Source organism: Atta colombica, unplaced genomic scaffold, assembly GCF_001594045.1.
Source record: "Atta colombica isolate Treedump-2 unplaced genomic scaffold, Acol1.0 scaffold109, whole genome shotgun sequence".
In the NCBI taxonomy this organism is placed as follows: Eukaryota; Metazoa; Arthropoda; class Insecta; order Hymenoptera; family Formicidae; genus Atta; species Atta colombica.
In genome coordinates, this window is record NW_017259194.1 from 288,382 (window position 1) to 306,926 (window position 18,545).

Consider the following 18,545-nt stretch of genomic DNA (forward strand, 5'->3'; position numbering starts at 1 on the left):
TTAATAAATATTTAGTAAATATTTATTAAGTTAATAAGTTAAATATTTACTAATTTATTAGTTTTTAAGAAAAAAATAAAAATATAGGTAATTATTCAGTTTAATTACTGCATCTAAAAAATCAGTAGAATTAGGTATTTGACGCGTTATTCGACTCATAAAGATCTAAGAATTTTTTCAGAATTTTTTCAGAATTTTTTCAGAATTTTTTCAGAATTTTTTCAGAATTTTTTTATCAACTTTTTAATACTGCATTTTCTAATTGGCAATTATTTTTATTAACATGAAAGAAAATATGATATTAAAAAATTCTGAAAAAATTCTCATAGCTCTAGGTGAGAAGAAAATAAACAATTTTTGTCTCTTGCTGTTTTTCTGTAAAGTTGATAATATTTAAGTAAAAAATTGAAGACTAATATTCGGTAATTTTTAGTAATTAATATCTCGTTAACCGTTTGCGAAAATTGCAAAATGGTAAAGAACTTTTTGACTCAGTCCACTCTACAAAAGCGCTTGATAAAAAATTACGGAACATCCTGTATATATATACACACATACAGGATGTTCCTAAATTCGCGCTCACGGAATACAAGACGTGATACTTATGTTAAAAGAAATAACTTTTTCCTTTAACAAAATTGCGTCCGATAAATTATTTTTGCAAGAGAATAGATTGAAGTTAATGAAATAGCGCTCTGGTTTATTGAGCGCTAGCTTTATGAAGTGCTCAGAGCCCACACGTGTTTCATGCTCACTTATATACTGTTAAAAATTTGATGAAATTTAATACACTTTTAAGTTACACAATTTAAACTTAATTTCATGACATTACATTAAATTTAATATTTATAACTAAATAGTATTTATAACTAAAGTATTTATAACTAAAAAGTATATTTGTGTACATGTACATGAAATTTAATGTATTTTTCAATGAAAATTTATGAAATTTAATGTACTATTTACAAAATTTTATGCAATATACATTAAATTTCATAAATTTAATGTACACATTCATTACATTTATGTAACTACTGTAACTTAATTTTCATTTAAATCATTCATTATTTTTAATTTCGTTCATAACTATTATTTATGTATAAAAAAACTTCGTAGTTACATTTCTAACAGTGTAATTCTTGCTAGTATATTTATAAATAACATTAAGATATTAATATTATGGTTGTTAAGGGGAGTTTCTTATTATATATTAGGAGATCGAAAAAGTAGTGGTTCTTCATAATTCTTTTTTATAAGAAAGACTAATATTTATCGTTTTAAAACTTTTTGCACGTTTTTAATAACTATTGTACGTAAAATTTTTACGTACGTGAAAAAAAATATTACAAATATAAATATACACATAAAAGTATTATAAATATAAACATACAATGTAAATGATTCAAATGATAAATTAATTAGAAATATGTTAAGAAGTGCTACAAATCATAAGAATAAACATAAAATATAAATAATAAATAAGATATATTAAAAAGAACTAAAATATATTACAACAAACGGCGTTTCAACTCCGACCGAATCATTCTCAATGTTAAACATGTAATATCTTTAAATAAAATATTTATATAAACATATTTAAAAAGGCTAATAATAATTAAAAGTTAATGAGACGAAATATAGACTTCTGCTTTGATGTAGAAAATGGTGACATAATTTCATCTTATGGTTATCGCATTGGTATGAAAACGCATCCTGATGTCAAATTCAAAAAGATCAATTTCTAGTAATATCATTACGAACCATCGAGTTAATTGTAATCATGAATTCAATTGGGAAAGTGAGAATTCTTGACAAAGAACCTTCTTGTAATAAATACTTGATATCGGAGATGATTCATATAAAGAAACAGAGTCTAAATAGAACGATACGAATCATTATCTTCCGATTATTGTGTGTACCAGGTATGAAATTTACCAATAGATTTATAAATTTATTAATAGATCGGAATTTACCAATAGATGGCATAGCTGTCAATATAATTGCTGTCAGATGGCGCCATTGACGCCATTTCCTTCTTCTGACATCTGACAAAGATTTTCAACTCACAACAATACAAGTTTCATACAACAGTATAGTTTGTAATAGCGTTGAACATGTCAAATTTTGTGCCTGGAAACTACGATTTGCGGATAACATTGATTTTCTGTTACCATTTGAAGAAAACTGCTGCAAAATCGCATCGAATGCTTGTCGAAGCTTATGGTGAGCATGTCTTGGTAAATCACAGTGCTTTGAGTGGTTTAAAAAATTCAAAAGTGGTGATTTTGACGTGAGAAACGAAGAACGTGGAAAATCACCAAAAAAGTTTGAAGACAGCGAATTGCAAGCATTGTTGGATGAGGATGACACTCAAACTCAACAACAACTCGCGGATCAATTGAATGTGACACGAGAAGCCATCTCCATACGTTTGAAATCCAGAGAAAGATCCAGAAGATGGGAAAATCCAGAGAAAGTTCCACATGAACTGAATGAAAGGCAGCAGGAAAACCGAAAAACCACTTGCGAAATGCTGCTCGCCAGGTACAAAAAAAAGTCATTTCTCCATCGAATTGTGATTGGCAATGAAAAGTGGATATATTTTGAGAATCGTAAGCGTAAAAGATCATGGTAACTCTAGACGAACCATTGACATCGACTGCAAGGCCAAATCGCTATGGACGGAAGACAATGCTCTGTGTTTGGTGAGATCAGAAAGATGTGATCTATTATGAGCTGCTAAAACCTGGCGAAACCGTTAATATTGAACGCTATCGATAACAAATGATCAATTTGAAACAAGCTTTGTGTGAAAAACGACTGGAATATCAAAAAAGGCAACACAAAGTGATTTTGCTTCATGATAATGCATCATCACACACAGCAAAACTGGTTAAGAAAACGATCGAGGCATTTGGTTGGGAAATACTTTCGCATGCGGTTTACTACTCAGACTTGGCTTCGTCCAATTATCACTTATTTGCATCGATGGGACACGCACTTTCTCAGTAGCGCTTCACTTCTTACGAAGATGTACGAAAATGGCTGTACTAAGATGACTGGTTTGGTTCAAAAGAGCAACAATTTTTTTGGCGTGGCATCCACAAAATGTATAGTTACCGATGGGCAATACTTCGAATAAAATATTTTTTATCATTTTCATGCAATAAACGTGTATTTTCTATAAAAAGATTCCGGTTTCATATTTACATACCTGGTACATCAATTTTTTTTTCTCTCAAAAAAGTAAAAATAAATTATTGAATGAATATATGAAATGAAATTCGATAATCACGTTCAATCAAGATGCGAAAATTACGTAAATCCTATTAATATACTAATGTATTATGTTTTTCTTATCAGCTCGCTATCATTGCAAAGATCAATGTTGAACTATACTGTTGTATGAAACTTGTATTGTTGTGAGTTGAAAATCTTTGTCAGATGTCAGAAGAAGGAAATGGCGTCAATGGCGCCGTCTGACGGCAACTACATTGACAGCTATGACCATCTATTGGTAAATTCCGATTTCATATTTACATACCTGGTAAGCTTAAGAATTATATTTGTATATTTACATACTTGCTTGCGACGCCTCTAAACACGTGTGGAGGGAAAACTGAAAGCATTAGAGGGTAAAATTGAGAGAAGTCTTATCATTGAAATCTTGGTGGGAACAATCACGTGACCATTTGGAAGGCTCTGACTTAGACTCTGTCTCTGTCTTTATTAGATGTACAACTTTGCTTCCGCCGTTTTTTTCCGAAATTCGAGGCTTTATTGTAAAAAACTGGTTATACATTTATGATTCAAAGTATTATCCATCGCTGGCCACTACTTTCTCCCATCTTTCGGGTAGCGTAGGAATCCCGCGTCGAAAAAACTGGTCATCTTTTGAGGCTATCCACGAATCGATCCAATTTTTTACTTCTTCATAAGACCGGAAGTACTGGTCAGCCAGGCCGTGTGCCATTGATCGAAACAAGTGATAGTCAGAAGGAGCAACGTCTGGAGAATACGGCGGGTGGAGTAGGACTTCCCATTTCAACGTTTCCAAGTATGTCTTGACCACTTTCGCAACATGGGGTCGAGCATTGTCATGTTGCAAAATCACTTTATCGTGTCTCTCGTTGTATTGCGGCCATTTGTCTTTCAATGCTCGGCTCAAACACATCAATTGCGTTCGATACCGATCGCTTATGATTGTTTCAGTCGGTTTTAACAGTTCATAGTACACTACGCCGAGCTGGTTCTATCAAGTACAGAGCATGACCTTGGAGTCGTGAATATTCGGTTTGACCGTCGACGTGGAAGCATGGCCGGGAACTCCCCATGATTTTCTGCGCTTGGGATTATCGTAATGAACCCATTTTTCGTCCTCAGTCACAATGCGATGCAGAAATCTCTTCCGTCTTTGCCTTTCAAGCAGCTGTTCACATGCAAACAAACGCCTTCAACATCTCTCGGCTTCAATTCATACGGCACCCAATTTCCTTGCTTCTGAATCATTCCCATGGCTTTGAGACGTTTTTAAATGGCTTGTTGAGTCACTCGCAATGATCGTGCCAATTCTTCTTGATTTTAACACGAGTCTTGCTCAAGTAATGCCTCCAATTCTGCATCTTCGACAACCTTCTCTCTTCCACCGCTATGCCGGTCTTCGACGTCAAAATCACCGTTCTTGAAATGTTGAAACCACTCACGACACGTTCTTTCACTAATAGCGGCCTCCCCATAAGTATTTGAGAGCATTCGATGCCCCTCAGCCGCAGATTTCTTCATATTGAAGCGAAAAATTAAAACCTCCCGCAAATGACGAGAATTTGGCTCGTAAACTGACATTTTCAATCGAGAATAACTTTATGATGCAGACACAAATTGACTAATGTTTCTATGGGGTTATGTTGACAGATGTCCAAGTTTATGACGTCTATGATCTATTTATTTCGACCGAAACGGCGAATAGGAAAACGGCGGAAGGTTGTATACCTAATATATTAGACCTATGTTTTTGTAATCTGGTTTTTAACTGTCTTTTCGTTTGACCCACATCACAATGGATATCAATGGATAATCATCACAAGATATTTTATAGACTAATTCTTGATTAGAGAAAAAATTAAGTTGATCTTTGCTTCTTTTATGTGATTTTTTAAGATGTTAGGAATGGAATAAGCCAGTTTAGAACGAAGCTCCATCGCAACTTGCTTATTTTATGTATTTCTGTACAATTCAACTGATTTCGATATTTTGAATACTGAATGAACTGGAAGATTTTATATTCTGAGTGATCTCATTTTTCACCTACGAATATGTGAACTAACTTTAAGACTTTCTAAGGTATTTATTCTAAGATTTTCTGTATTTTACTTTTAACTTTTATTGTATTCTTATACATATTATATGAACTTTGTATTAATTATCTTCATTTGTTTTATATTCTATTATTATATTAATAACAAATTGAGTTTTTCATCGTTTTTATCGATATTGATTTCATATATTTTTATCAAACTATTGTAATTATCACACGATAATAATAGCGAGTAATCTTCGTTCTGGCATACGCACAATGACATTACTAGAAATTGATCTTTTTTGTATTTGATATCAGCATGCAATTTTCAGACATGCAATTTTCAATGCGATAACCATAAGATGCAATTATGCTACCATTTTCTATATCAAAACAAAAATCTGATGTATTTTGTTTCATTAACTTTTAATTATTATTAGTTTGACTTTTATATGTTAAATATGTTTACATAAATATTTTACTTAAAAATATTACATGTCTAACATTGAGAATGATTCAATCAAAATTGAAACGCCGTTTGTTTTAATTTGTTGTAATATGTTTTAGCGCTTTTTAATATATCTTGCTTATTATTTATATTTTATGTTTATTCTTATAATCCGCAGCCCTGCTTAACATATTTCTAATTAAACATTTAATTTGATGTCTCGACATTATGATTTTATGTACATCCTAGCGGGTGTAATTTTTATCGGAAACAAAAAATTAATAAATATTTTTAATTATTATAATTTTTTATCCTAAAGGAACCTAAAAAATGTTTTTAAATATATATAATAAATATAAATTAAAATTTTATGTGACTTTGAAAGAAACTACGATTTTCACTGGATAGCAGCCGTTTCTTTAAGCAAAAAAAAATTGTTAATGTGTTGATTTTTATGCTGATTTTTATGTTTTGTATGTTCATCGAGAATGGTTGATTATTAGTTAACTAACGAAGCTTATAAAAAGTTGATTGATCAAATACTTTTTTTTCAATCGTGTATATAAAATCGATGAAAATGTAAAAAATAGATTTCGACAAATGATAAAAATGCTTTTAAAATTTTCGATTTAGTTCTTGAGTGCTTATAGTGCTCGGAGACTAATCTGTTATTTTAAGGACATACAATAATTATTCAGCTTTCTTATGGAATTCATTTTGACTAATTTGAGCCATTGTACGAGCTGAGTGGCGCCCACTCTTTGATACTTTGACTACGTTTCGATTGATTACTTTCTCAATTGATCACGTTGTAATTGACCACGAATTACAAAAGACCACGTTGCGATTGACCACAAATTGCAAATGATCACGTTGTGGTTGACCACGTTGCAATTGACCACGAGTTGCAAATGGCCACGTTGCGATTGACTACGTTGCGATTGATCACATGATGCAAATGATTAGGTTATATACCCATTTGCAACGTGGCCATGTGTAACGTGACCAATTGCAACATGGTCAATCGCAACGTAATCAATTAGAACAGTGATCAAATGAAACATGGTCAAATGAAACCTGGTCAAATAGGACGCTCCTGTACGAGCTACTCGGGCAACTAACAAAGGAATCGATCGATTTTAATGAACTTTGGATATATTGTAGAGCATGAAAAAAGTATTAGACCCATATTTTTTTATTTATGCTTATTTCGAGTTATTCTTTATGAATAATTTAATTTCTGACGAGTAAGATAGAATAACCTTTTCAACATTAGATGTATTATAGTTGGAATATTGTAATTTCTTTAACAGAGGGGTTAAATTATTTCTAAGTTTATTTGCATCTGTAATTTTTAATCTGGAAATGTTATGTTTTATGTATTTTATGAATTCTGTCTGGTTTTCTCCACATTAAGTTTAGGCAGACAAAATCCTTCTCCAAGTTATAAAAGGGATTGCACCTTATACGGTATGAAAACATTACTTAAGTTCACAAATCATTTATTAATCAAATCCGAAATGTCATGAAATTTATATAATCAGATGCTCTCAATTCAATCTCAAGAATATTAGAATATTTAGTAGTAATTGGTTTATGAAAAGTATATATTTTTTATTTTCTATTCTTGAAACAGTGTCAGTTACTTCATTGCTTACGAATTTAACTTTACTATAATATTATATTTGATATTCTTAATCTTTGAATTGATAATTCTGGTGTGCTCTTTGTTTTTCAACCAATATAGTTTATTATTCAGCTTTTTGAAATAATTATTTCTAAATTTACTCAATGAGATATACTATGAAAAAAACTACGAAAAAAACTATTACAAATATTAATAAGTAAATTGTTGAAAATATTTTTTGTAAATATGCACAATTTATAATATGCTTCAAATAATCTTTGATAATCTAAGGCATCTTATATTTCAAATTTAAAAAATGAGTGTTCCTATGTCTGTTTATATTATTTTAATATGTCGTTCATATTTATTAGTATGAAACATTATTCTATCGATTATATGCTAAACATTTAGGAAATAAATCTCGATTTATATAACATCGCAAAAATTTAATTTTAAGAGACCTTTATTAGATCCTTATTTAACATAATCCATAATTTAAGTATGTTAGCTACGTGCATTCCAAAAACAATCTTAATATAAATTAAAAAACAATGCTGAAAATAAGAACGCATATTTGAAACAGTGCACTATACATTATACTACAGTGTAATGTAATACAATAAAAGAATCGATAGGCTTCAAAGAATAAATCAAAGAATGATAATACCTGTGACTTTAAGTTAGTTCTGTTACTATTACATTCATGTTCATTTACTACAATAATGATTTATCTTCTAGAGTATCTAGGTATTCTCTAGGGTTTATTTTCAATAATATAAATAAAAGACTAAAAAATCTATGTTTAATAAATCAACTTTTTTCAATAGAGAGAATCGAAATGAAGACAAGAAAAGAATATTAAATCATGTTTAAAAAAATTTAATAGTAATTCTATATATTAAGGGTATTTCTGATAGGGCAACATCAACTTTCAATAAATCATCGACATTAGTCGGTTGTCGCACGATCAATAAACTTAATAAGTTTGTTAAAAGTTGTTTGTTGTTCAAAAAGATAATGAATCCAGCCTGTATCGATCATATAATATATAGAATTGTAAAAACTGCGATGCCTCTTACATGGGCCAAATCAAGAGAAAATTGTGAACGAGAATTAAAGAATATTGTAACAATATAAAATTGAATCCATCCAGACATTCTGTAATCACTGATCATGTTGGAATACAATCACTTGTTTGATTGGGAGAATACTAAACTATTATTATTTATCGAATATATTGTAATTATAACAAAAAATTAATTATGAAGATAATCTATATTAAAGAACAAAAGAACGGAATCAATTGTAAAAAAGATATGGAATTGTGAAAAAAGATACTGATGATTCTTATTTTGATATTCTTATTTTGATATTCTTAAAGAAATTTCTAATGACTTTGAATAATTGATTGTTTATTACGTTGATTTGATTGGCTTATATTTAACATACATTCTAAAGTCTATAAATAATTGGTTACAGACACTTAATATTATTTAAACTCATTGTCTCATGCGTGCGTGCGTGCGTACATGCATATATTTCAGATCGGTCAATCATATACTTCAACTAAATTTTTTAATACATTTTATTACGTGAAGTTATTCATCTAATTAGTGAAGTTATTCGTCTAATTAGGTTTTTCATTCTTCTTAATTTGATTATATTTACTTCACTTAACTCAAATCGCGCGACTCTCAGATTTAGTTTTTTCCACTCTGAGTATTTTTTACAGTGTATTACATAATAACTAAAATCTTTTATAAAATATGTAACACAATAAATGAGTAACACAATAAATCGAATATTAATATAGGAGTTGTGTGGCTCAGTAGCAGAGACTCGGAGATCTCAATTCGAATCCTCGCAGGAGTGAACTGATTTTCTCGGTTACACTTTACTCGACTCACATTTTAAAATGTGCAATGTGAGTGATTGTGAGTGCTAAATGAGTATCTAATACTTTTTGATAAAGATACGTTTTTATACCTCACAGAACGTATATTTATTATTAAAAAATATTCATAATGTATACGTTATTATCATTCGAATATACTCAATTTGTTTTAATCACTCGTTTTTATGGAAAAGTTTCTGTTTGCGACCTATAGATGAAGTCATACTCATTGAGTGGAATGCACATTTTCATTGTTTGGACGGACTGAAAACGGGCTGAAAACGGTGATAAGTTTAAAAAGATATAATTTTGCTAGCGAAATTCTATTGCATTCTATCGTTTTATGCGAAATGTATAGCCAACGAAGAAACGCTCATAGTTCGACGTTGTCCAACTATAAACGAAACAATGTTGGCTTTGGTTACGGTTCATTTGATTGGTCAAATGCTTCGAAGCATTTTTTGATTGATCAATTTTTTGAATAGTCTGTTCAACACTTCTTCATTCACAGTATAGTGGGAATATTTCGTCGACGAAGCTTTGAAAAGGTAAGAGGGCTGGCGAAAAGTGTTGAATGCTGCTTCATTTTCGGCGGAGTGAGAGAATTTCGCCAGCGAAGCTTTGCTGCATGAAATTGTATCAATTGATTTATGACATCTTAAGAAGATACTAAAGTTGTTTTACTTTACCATCCATTCGGTGAAAAATCTCTGAATTGGATTTACGGATTGCATTGTTATTACAAAGTATGCATAAATAGGACCTCAGTTGTACTGGATTTCAATAAAGAGAAAATCGAAAAAAAATTTAAAAATCCACTTATTTTTGGCTCATATAATTGTCACTTCAGGTATATATTTGCTTAGAGATAAGAATTTTATAGTCTATATCTTGAAAATAAGCATACAGCTAGGTCACATTATTGGAACAAACGATAGTTAGTGTAGAACTAATTGTAAGATTGAAAGTCTAGAAGAAAAATATTTGCACCGAATGAAAATACATGTATACGAATGCTTTATGAAGACTAGGAATGTCAACAGAGCCATCAACAACCGAAATTCCGTGTAGTAATAGTTGCAGGATCTTGCAATAGATGGCGCTGAAATATGTTACATAAAGATAAATATATGCGTTTAAGTGAGATAAAACGATATAATACAATGTAAGAAATGAATCAAAGATATCACTATTATCTAATTTGAAATTAAAAAATTTGGAATTAAAAGTTTGCTGTCGATCTTAGTCGATCTTAGTCAATCTTAGTCGATCTTAGTCGATCTTAGTAATCAAATTTAGCCTTCGGTTTAGAATTCCTTTAAGACTGTATTTAAAACAGTCTTAAATATAAGAATTGACTGTGAATACCAGTCTGTGAGTTAATTTTTTTATTTATAGGACAATATTCATAATCCATTCTTATTTTAAGATCGTCTTAAGTAATATGTTAAAATGCTTATACTGCTCTCTGATTGATTCATGATCTTGAGATTATACTTAAGAGTCAGTCTATAGTTAAATATAAGATCCGACTATGAATACCGGCCATAGCAATGTTTTAAAACGTAACTCAGGGGATCAATTGTGTATTTTGAAATGAGATAAAAATTACAAAAGTAAATTTGTTCACATTTGTAATTTTCATCTCATTTCCAGAACTTCATTTAAATGATATGTTCCATTTAAATATTTATCCAGTATCCAAATAGGGATTGAAATAGATTGGAAATTTTCAATTCATTTTAATTAATTTGAATCCAAATTCTTGATCCATACATTATATGGATAGAAAGGAATTGAATGTAATAACATTGATCTATCTATATAGAAAGAAAGAAATTGAATATAAATGTCATAAAATTGAATCATTTTCTATTCATGTATAGAAAGAATAGAATATGATTCTTTTTTGGATTCAGATGAAGTTTATTCGTGTTGTTTGAAATCTCCAAAAATGTTTGTACTTGAAAGGAAATATATTCAAGTGTTATAAAGAAAGAGAAGGAAGAGGCTAAGTGCAAGCAACGCGACAAATCTATGGATTCAATAAATTCAAATTGTATGTCGATCAGTTATAAAATTAATTAATTTAGTTTTATTACTAACATAAATATTATTAACATATCATATTTTAAAATACACATACAATAAAATTATAATAAAAAAAACGCTTTCCTCTAAATTTGGAAATCAATTTTTATGATGCACCTGAGTGATTATCCATTCTGAAACTGCATCACATCTTGGGTGTTTGATCTCTGCAATCGTACGAGAACTAAAGGGCAATCTATAATAATTTTATATTTTTGGTAATAAAATGGTAATAAAATGGTAATGGTCTTTACTCTAATATTGATTTACTCTAATATTGATTTACTCTAATATTATACTCATTAGCGTTTTACGAAAAGAAAGAATGTGGCAGAAAAAAATGTCACTGCTTCGCGAAGCAAAAAAATTTATATTATATTAAGTTGATTATATTAAGTTGATGACTGTTCAGATTAGAAAATCTGTCATACCATTTATGAAATGTTTGTAAAACAGAAAATGTATGTAATTACAGCAGAATGTATACATGACACTATCGAGTCGAAATGACAGATATCTTAACTTCTAAAGTCTTGAACTTTAATACTATTCTACATACTGATTTTACTAGTCGGAAATCTTGAGTCTTAATCAGTTTTAAGTTCTAAATAAGTGATTATGATTTTTCATTGTTCAGCGAGTCATTTAGTTCAATCAATTAATGAAAAGAAGAAATAAAGTTGAATTTTAGTCAATCTTAAGGAAATCGGTAGTCTTAATACAAGTTGGCCAATTGATTCATTGATTCATCGATAAGATTTACGATTATCGACTGATTCATTGTAGAATCAGCCTAACGCTTAATAACTCATGATTCATGAGGTTGACTGTCATGTTTTTTTTTTTGCTAGATTTTTTCATTTTGAGTGAAAACATGTCGAATGAGTACTTTCATTAAGGTTTTAGGAGGGAATCCATATTCTAAATAATTATCTTGTATAAAAACAATCAGAAAATAGAACGTCCATCATTATTTATTATAGTCGAAAAATCAAAGAGGATTTGTTTAAGTCAAGCAGGTTATATGCTAGATATTCGAGATGTTACTTAATAGAAGACAACATAAAGTGTTTGCAGAACCATAACTTTTGTAATTTCACTCTTCGTTCTTTTCGCAATTTGATTGGCTGAGGTATTGCGATAGACAATTGCTGTTACCAAGAAGTTAAAAAGTTGGGCTCTCTGTTGGCAACCGCGACTATCTATTACAATCAGAAATAGCACTTTGCAACTAATAGTTGCCAACCTTTGTGACTGACAACGGGATATTTGCAACTTATTGTAGACCTTAACTGTTACTTCGGATACTTTCATCATGAACCTTGTTAATGGATATACAACTATGACATACATCCGTATTCATAGTTCCTTATTTTAAGAATGGAGAAAGCTTCCATGAAAGATTCCTCGATTCTCCAAAGTTTCCTTGTTTCATAAACGGATCTCAAGTCTGCCTTCCCGAAGGAAGGAGTATTTTAGGGATTTTAGTAATCTTCTGAAGGTAGCATGTCATAATATATAGTATGCATGTCTAATATCGTGAATTGTGATAATAAAGGCATTGTTGATTAAATAAGGTCGTGATTAAGCATTTTGCAATAATAATGGACAAAAATAAAACTAATAGTGAATTTGATTGGACGCACTGATGCGCATTAAAACTGTCATACATATACAAAATAATGTAAATATATGTTTATAAATAAACATATATAGAATTAAATCGATTAAATTATGAAATATTCAATACATTTTATTGTACTGTTAGATAAAATATGTATTTTATAATTCGAAATATTTGCATTTTATTTTACTCAAATTAAATTAGCGTACAACGACTTTACTATGCATCAGTGCTTCTAATCGAATTTGCCATAATGCTTATTATACGAAGGAGAAAATGTTTTTAGAGGAGTTTATTTCCGAAAAAAACTATCAAAAATAATTATCGATGCGATCAGATTTAAATTAAAAGCTATCGAAAGTAAAAAGACCGATGTGACAAATTAAATTTGGAGATTTATTTGGTTATGAAGGTTACATCTCCTCCTCAAGGAAACTCGTTTGAGAAAAGGAAGCTAATAAGGCCCTTTGTTTGATCAAGGAAGATTTATGAAACATGAAATGAGGAACAAAGAATCTTCATTCCTCAAGAAACTATGGGTAATATTTTCAATATAGATATTATTAAAAAGATGGTTTTATAAATGCTGATATGATAGATTTTCTAATCTGAATAGCTATCAACTTAATATTTTGCTTCGCGAGACAGACATTTTTTTCTGCCACATTCTTTCTTTTCGTACAAAAATTGCATTTAATGAGTATAATATTATCAATATTAGAGCAAAAGCCATTATCAGGGTTTATCTTCAAAAATATGAAATTATTTTTATGCGTAGTTGGAACAAGAACAACTTCATTTCAATTTTGTGTCACGAATTAAAATGAATTTATGATCTGAGAAATTTGTTTCGATTGAAAATAATAAAACTTAACTTTCTTTCAATTGCATTATGGACAAAAATGGATTTGGCTCTCGAACCTATTGGTTGTCCGGAAAGCTCGTGTCGCAAAAGAAAAAAAATTTAAATTTAATAAATGTATACTAAAATTTAAATCTGCGTTTCAATTTTCCTTCAAAATCGGCACGAACTTTCCGGACAATCCATTTTTTGAATTGAAAGAATTACGTTATTTCAATGTTAATTCAAAATTTCATCCTAATTTCATGGATTAAAATGGATTACATGGCTTATTTTTTCCTCCATTTTGATTGAAAGAAAATAGAAATATCGTAGTTTCAATCCTACGTCCAGGATTAAAATGGATTGTAGTTTATTTTCCATGAAATTTTTTTCTATTGAAAGAAATAGAAATCCATAATCAATTCTACGTTATAGATTAAAATAGATTCAAAGAATTTTTTAACTTTAATTTGATTGAAATAGATTCAAAAAATCAAGAATTTGGATTCGGCAATAACTAAATGAATCTATTTCTATTTCAGTTCCTTTCCGGATACTGGGTATAAAATGATAGATTTCGTTTTTTTTTGTGTTGATTATCTATTGTCAGATTATTTTGTAGGGTCTGCTGATAAAACACGAGTCTAATACATTACAGTCACAAATGATATCGGATTTGTTACAATATCTGACAAAATCTGCTGCAAGTCTATTATCATACTGTTGTGGGCAGCTTATACATATATTAACATACCTATATTTTTATACATATATTAACTTTATTTTGTCATTAAACACGTTAAAAGTGTCAATATTTTTACAAATGTAATTACGGATTGCTATTGCAATTTAACAAAAGCATATAATGATTTTACCATCTCTGATGACCAGTTTGATCGATAGATTAAATGTCAATTTTACTTGATGATAAATGTTATTGGTCAATTCCAGTAGAATAATCGATTTATCGAACTCATAAGAGATGATAAAACTGAACCTAAGTAATGTAACAAAAATATTTTTGTCACGTTACAATAAATCAAATATATTTTATTAAACGATGTTGTACTGAATTTGTATATTCTTTATATTTTTGAAAGGAGCATACCAAAATTAGTCCTATAAATAATCAACTAAATGGAGAGAGATTTTCATGAAATTTATCATCAAACGTTCTACTGATTGTAAATCATAGAATCATACTGGTAAAAGGATTTTATATAGAGATGACCAGGAAAACCAATTGGTGATTTGAAACAGAATTAGATATGCCGCCCTTTCAAATAATATTTCGTTCTCTTTCATGAAAATCTATTTAATTGATCATTTTGGATCAATTTTACTTCAGTTTACTTCTTTTTTGTTTAATTTTATAATAAATATTTATACAGAGAGTGAAAGTATAGTAATATCGTTATTTTTACCATTGCTTTTTACAATAATGATTTCATAATAACGACAATGTCGTTGCAATTTTTATGATTGTTATGATAATTAACTAAACGCTGGGCTGTGTTTACAAGCCCAATGAATAAAAATAACTCGTTACATACAAATAACAAGTTATTTTTTTCAATAATTTGTTATTTGTGTATAAAATAATTTATAACATCAAAATTAAAATTACATACAGTAAACAATACAATATACACTTAGATCTTTAATCATTCTCGGTATCAACACAGTTATTTATACAGTACAGTACAACTCATATTTTGGAATATTGTTGGATGACACATTGTGTTGCATCCATAGTCCTCACGTCTACACATTCAGCATATCTATGTAATGTATCGATGTAATTAATAAACACACATCTATTTAGAGAAACTTAAAAAGAAAACTATCGCTTTATCAGATTTTATATTATATATTTGAAGCTATTTTTATAAATAACTGTGTTAATACTTAGGATGACTATATTAAAGATCGAAATGTATGTCACATTACTATAAGTAACTTTAATTTTGATGTTATAAATTATTTTACGTAAACATCCAACAGATTTGGCTGTAATAAGAACTTCTTATATTGAAATTTATGCATTATTAACTTATTTTTTACCTTTAATTTTAATCAAATAAAAAATAATGTATACATAATTCAATTAATAAACAATTTGTTAATAAGATGCACAATTTACAAAGAATTTAATAATTTATTGGGAGTACAAAGTTTCCGCCGTTTGCAAAAGACGGCGCCACTAATAAACTATAGTTAAAATTATTTGATGTAAAACGGCATATCGTAAGATTGGACATCCGGCAACATCATAACCTTGAAATATTATATTAGCGATTTTGTATCAGCATTATATATTTTTTTTTTATACGAAAATGTCGAGTTTTGAGCCGAATAAGCGTCATTTGCAGGAACTTTTGATTTACTTCTTTAATTTGAAGAAATCTGCAGCTGAGGCTCATAGATTGCTTGTAGAAGCATATGGTGATGCTGCCTTAAGTGAGAGAAGTTGTCGTGAGTGATTTCAAAAGTTTAAGAACAGTGAATTTGACGTCGAAGATAAAGAACGTAGCGGAAGGCCGAAAGTGTATGAAGACGCGGAATTGGAAGCATTATTGGATGAAGATTCGTGCCAAACGCAAAAAGAATTTGCACTTACATTAGGAGTAACTCAACAAACAATTTCATATCATTTGAAATTATTGGGAATGATTCAAAAGCAAGGGAATTAGGTTCCATATGAACTGAAGAAATGTTGAACGTCGATTTTTCACATGTGAAATGCTGCTTGCCAGGCATAAACGAAAGGGTTTTTTGCATCGCATAATCACTGGTGATAAAAAATGGACATCCACTATGATAACCCAAAGAAAAGGAAATCATGGGGATTATCTGGCCATGCTTCAACATCGACAGCCAAGCCGAATATTCATGGAAAAAGCTCATGTTGTGTATTTGGTGAGATCAGCTTGGTGTCGTGTATTATGAGTTGCTCAAACCGAACGAGACCATTACTGGGGCTCTCTACCGAACACAATTGATAAGATTGAGCCGAGCACTCAAGGAAAAACGCGCCCACTACTACTCCAGGCATGACAAAATTATTCTCCTGCATGATAATGCTCGACCACATGTTGCGGCGCCAGTCAAAACCTACTTAGAAACACTCAAATGGGAAGTTCTATCCCATCCGCCGTATTTTCCAAACATTGCTTCTTCCGACTACCACTTGTTCCGATCGATGACGCATGGCCTGTCTGAGCAGCACTTCACATTATATGAAGATACCAAAAATTGTATCGATGATTGGATAGCCTCAAAAGATGAAGCGCTCTTTCGACGCGGTATCCACATGCTACCAGAAAGATAGGAAAAAGTAGTGGCTAGCGATGGCCATTATTTTGAATAAAACATTATGTATCGTTCTTTCACAATAAATGCTTAATTTTTGATAAAAAACGACGGAAACTTATTTGTACTCCCAATTTATTTTTATTAACTATTATTAAAATTTTTGAGTCGTTTCTATAGTTTTTTATTTAATCTAGCAGCGCCAAATTTACTTCTTTAATTATTTGTGATTACATTTAAATGGACAAGGTAACGCAAATTTGTTATAACGCTTTGAATAATGTTTTTTGAAGGAGAACTAAATAACTACTACTTTGATTGAAAGAGAAAATGTTTTTGAATTGCGATATGAAAATTTCATACAAGAATTTAAACCATTTGCATTGGAATAGGAAGATCCTTCAATAAGAATACGAAAATATATACTTAGTTTTCGTTGTACAAAAGTTAAAGATAATATATGGATTATATTCTTTATTTAAATAAGTTTGATTGGTATAGGATAATTTGGCGCCAGAGTTGTTGCTATCAATCTTTTATAAGAATGATACATATCATTAGAATTAAGTAAATAACAAAGATAGAGCTTTACTTTTTAATTTAATAGAATTGTAGTATTTGGATTTTAATTTTTAACATAGTATTTTAATTTTTAACATACAATAATTTTTTTCGAAGAGAAATAATTTTTAACAGGAAATTAAAACTGCCATATTACTAATCTTTGAAGAGGAATATAAGGAAATATAGGAGAATAGGAGAATATTTTTGAAGAGGAATTAAAACTATTATTTCTTGGGTTGGAATAATAAAAAGATATGTAACATATTACTTAAGTTTTATATAGAAGCACATATATTCTTACCGCTTCTTTTTACCTTTTTTAAAAAGATTAAAAAAGGTTAAATTATACCCTTCCTGTTTAAGGACGTAAAGAGTTCCATTTCCCCTTGTCTCGGGACGCACACCACTTTCCAAGCGAAGTGTTTTACTCTACCTCCTTTTCTGTTAAGGGGCGCATAGCTTTCCTCATGAAACGACTTGGCAAGGATAGAACTCGCTTCGCGTGGAAAGTCGTACGTCTCGAGGCAAGGGGAAGGTGGAGTGAAACTCGCTTCGAATGGACAGTCATAAAACATATTTTAAAGTAGAAAATTTTTGTTTTATATAATAGAAAAAGACATCATTTTTCAAACTTTTCTTCTTAATAACTTTTTAATGAATAAAGAGTGCCAGCTACCTGCTGGCGGTCACTCAGAGTCGTGACCTTTACAATACATGTCAGGGTCGAAGCTATCTCTCCTAAAGTGAAGTAATTACCGCCTAATGTAAGGAAATACAATATATATATATACACACACACACACACACGTGTGTGTGTGTGTGTGTGTGTATATATATATATATAT

The 18,545-nt window shown here is 30.0% G+C and overlaps 1 protein-coding gene across 2 annotated transcripts in view; it reads left to right on the forward strand.

The window, feature by feature from the left end:
• Positions 1 to 18,545, forward strand: part of LOC108693353 (protein cereblon) — a 35,518-nt gene that overhangs the window by 1,429 nt on the left and 15,544 nt on the right. The window lies entirely within an intron of this gene.